The sequence below is a fragment of the Lissotriton helveticus genome, chromosome 8 (genome assembly GCF_964261635.1).
Source record: "Lissotriton helveticus chromosome 8, aLisHel1.1, whole genome shotgun sequence".
In the NCBI taxonomy this organism is placed as follows: Eukaryota; Metazoa; Chordata; class Amphibia; order Caudata; family Salamandridae; genus Lissotriton; species Lissotriton helveticus.
In genome coordinates this window covers 1,268,024,570-1,268,028,153 of record NC_136069.1, presented here as the reverse complement: position 1 = coordinate 1,268,028,153, position 3,584 = coordinate 1,268,024,570, and positions in this window count along the sequence as shown.

Below are 3,584 nucleotides of genomic sequence, written 5' to 3'. Positions count from 1 at the left end.
GAAGGTGCGTTAGCAGCAGGAATTTTACACCTACTCTGACCTGGTGTAAATTCGGACAGCAGCCTGCACACAATAGGGAGCCTTGCCCAGGATGTCATCAGAGGGGCAACAGATGCCATGGAGCAACTGAACATGCAGCACAGACACACAAGACGGCCAGAACACTCACCCAGCACCCCCCCACCCCTGGCCCACAGCAGAGGCATCGCAGACAAAGACAGCGCCCCCCCTGCCCCCCCCCCAGGAAACGCACCTGCCTCGCAGGCACAACACCTGACAATGTCACTGTCCACTACACGCTGAAAGGAACACCTATCCTACGCATTCTGGCCGTCATCTCTCAACAGGCCAACTGCACCAACACAGCGGACAACCAACATCCCACCCCACACCAAGCTGTTAGCTGTGCAGCATCTGTTGGCCCATGGCACACCTTAACCAACAATCGCTAGAGTCAGCAGAGTCTCACAGCCAGCCACATCCAAGACCCCCACACCTGTCCTGGAAATCACCATCACCCTGGCACCCCAGTCCCCATACAGCCAACACAATGTGTAGGAACCGTTGGAGACCAAGCAAGGACCATACGCCATAACCGGATGCACGCACATGTTGGCGGCAATCCACTGCACGCATGTCCCACCTGTGCCCCCTGGTGACACAGCACTCAATCAGCGCAACAAGAAACACATGTCACACATCAATGTGCAGGCAACATCAGAACACGATAGGACCTACACCAATCTCACCTCCAAATACACAGCCAGTGTGCCTGATCCCTTCACCCTTCGACAGTCCAACAGCAACCAGCCGTCCCAGGATGGCACCAAGGGAAATGCACAGCCCTTTGGCAACTTCCCATTTAGCACCCCACTCACCTCAACTCCACAATCACAACTCTGGCAATGCACACGTCACAAGTCCACAAACAAGATGCACAACAGCATGCCCACCCACCAGACACAATAGAACAACTCACAATGGTAACCTGGGCAAGCCGTGAACATGACAAATCAACTGCATGGCACCTCTGCCAGACAATAGATGAATGTGGGGAGAGGAGGAAACCAGGCATGTGTGAAGGATGCAGTGGAACCATGATTGGGAAAGTACACAATGCCAAGAATGGCAGCGAAGTGCTGAACAGACCGCAGTATGCAGAACACACCCATATCCACGGCGACATACACATCTGGTGAATGGAGTGTAGTGGACACAGCATAGTCACCCCAGCCAGTGGGGGTCCTTGTGGAAATGTTGACTGTTACGCGACACCCGTAAGCGTGAGCTGAGTGTGATGGGCCAGCGTACGCCAGGCCAGCGTAGGGGTGTGCATAAAAAGCACGTAGCTCTGGGCGCTGTCCTCTTCCGGAAAGCCCAACGTCTGTGCCAAGGCGGCACCTCCCACCCCATCACGAGGACGACACCGTCCTCATTAGCGAGGTTGCCTGAGATCCTGGCCCCTGCCATACCCCGACCCTCTGGACCACAAACCTGTCAGGTCCGACCCTACGCAGCCAGGCCACAATAATCAGCATCCGACACCGGCGTGTGTCATGGAAGGTCCACCACATGCCAGTGTAAGCTACAAGCCTGAGGCCCGCGACCCGGCCAGCCTTTCAGACCACCGCTGTCCCCCCACGCTGGCCCACATTACTCTTTTCTCATTTACATATTCTACCGGTGACCTCTGCGGCCCAGTGGGTCCCGTATGAGACTGTGTCCTGGATCCTGAATAGCAGTGATCCCAAATCCTGGACAGCGGTCACAGCACCAGACCCCCTGCGATCAGAGAGGCATAATGCCATGTGTGCATCTTGAGACACATGCTGCCACAAACCCTGTCCAATGCCTTCCGGCGAGCCGTGCTGCCACAATCACTGTCCAACGCCAGCCGGCTACTCAGTGGTGCCACTAACCCTGTTCAACGTGGATTAGGGAACAAGACTACCCTGCGGACCAGTAGGTCTCACATCCAGCACCTAGTTGCAAATCACAAATGGCTGAGTCCACACCAGTGATCGCACGGAGAGGAGTAAGAGGAAGATGCGGCTCAGTCCGGATGAAAGCCGAGTCACAGTCACGGAGGTGACCGAACACGTGGTGCCACTGAACCTGAACTACTCAGGCCGGTGGGACCACCAACCTATGCCCGTGACACTCGGTGAATGACTCGTGCTGACCGCTGCCTCTGACCTACACTGCTCTCGGTCTAGGGTGTGCTCGAGAAGGTCACAGATTTGGAACTGAACATCGAGTATACAAAGGCAGATTATACATCATTGCACTCAAGGAGTGGCCTAAGAGGATGTCACCTTGCATCTTGGCGGAGAGAAAAGGATCATTGTTACGGAAGTGTTCGTACACGACCGACAACTGCCCTGGTGTCACTAGCGCTCTACATCGTGAGCCAAAGACACGTGACAGTGAGCCACTGCTGACCACTGCCTACGGCCTACACTGCGGTCTGGTAGGTCACAGAGTCATGATTCAGCAATGGCAGAGTCCATATTAGTGTACCGGCATCATCGCAGTCTGCATCCCCACTCAGCCCCGGTACCACTAAGTCTGTTCCCCGACATTCATAGACACTGTCTGGTTGAACAATGGTGGCATCTGAGCCTATGGACTAGGGGGTAGTTTTCACCCCCATGTAGCTGATACAGAGTTGGTGGTGGCAACAGGCTGTCGCATTCCACTCCTCCATTAACTGCTTCCAGATAAAATCAAACCTTTCGGCGTCTTGCCCTGGAGGCCACCTTCTACTGTCCCACAAAACACTCCGAAACATACTGTGATGTATTCCTATAGGTTCTGTATCGATCCCCCTATTCCTGACCCTATTCTGGTTAACAAGTTAACTAGCAGCCATCCCATGAGGCAGAAAACCCCCATGATGCAGGAACCGTTATCTGATAAAGCCACACTACGGCACAGGAACGTGTTATCTGATTAGGTCATAACGCTTGCCATCTAATTAGACAAGCGATATTCCTCCAGCCCCTGATAAGGCATACGGAGTTCTCAACACAAATCAAACCTATGACAGACCTGGGAAAAACCCTGCGGCCATTGTTTTGATTTCACCGAGAACTTCAGCAAAAGAATGTGCTAACGACCAGGTCGTATGACATCCTTATTGACGTATCTATGTCCATCCTTACGTCAATCTCGGCACCTTAAAGGTATAAATATTACCGATATTGCCCTATGCAAACACACGCGGTGGTGACGAGATCGGAGCAGCCAGACTTGCCGAAGCCCAGAGCAGAGCAGACCCCGCTGGCGCAGCCCCGCCTTCCTGACGCGCTGAGAACGAGACGCTGCCTTTCTCCTGCCAAGAAATCCAGCTCCGGCGCTTCCGGGTAGCCCTCGCAGGCAGCCTGGGATATCGAGACCAGAGACGAGAGATACCATCCCTCATTCATCCTAGATTCCAGGTACAGAACTGAATAACCCCTTGCAGAGAATTCTTTAGTCAGTCACTTGGCAAAACAAACTTAACTTAAACTGTAACTTTCTATTCCCGCCCACGTATTAGGCTTAGGTCAGGTACACGGGGTAGGCGTAGTTAGTAACACCAG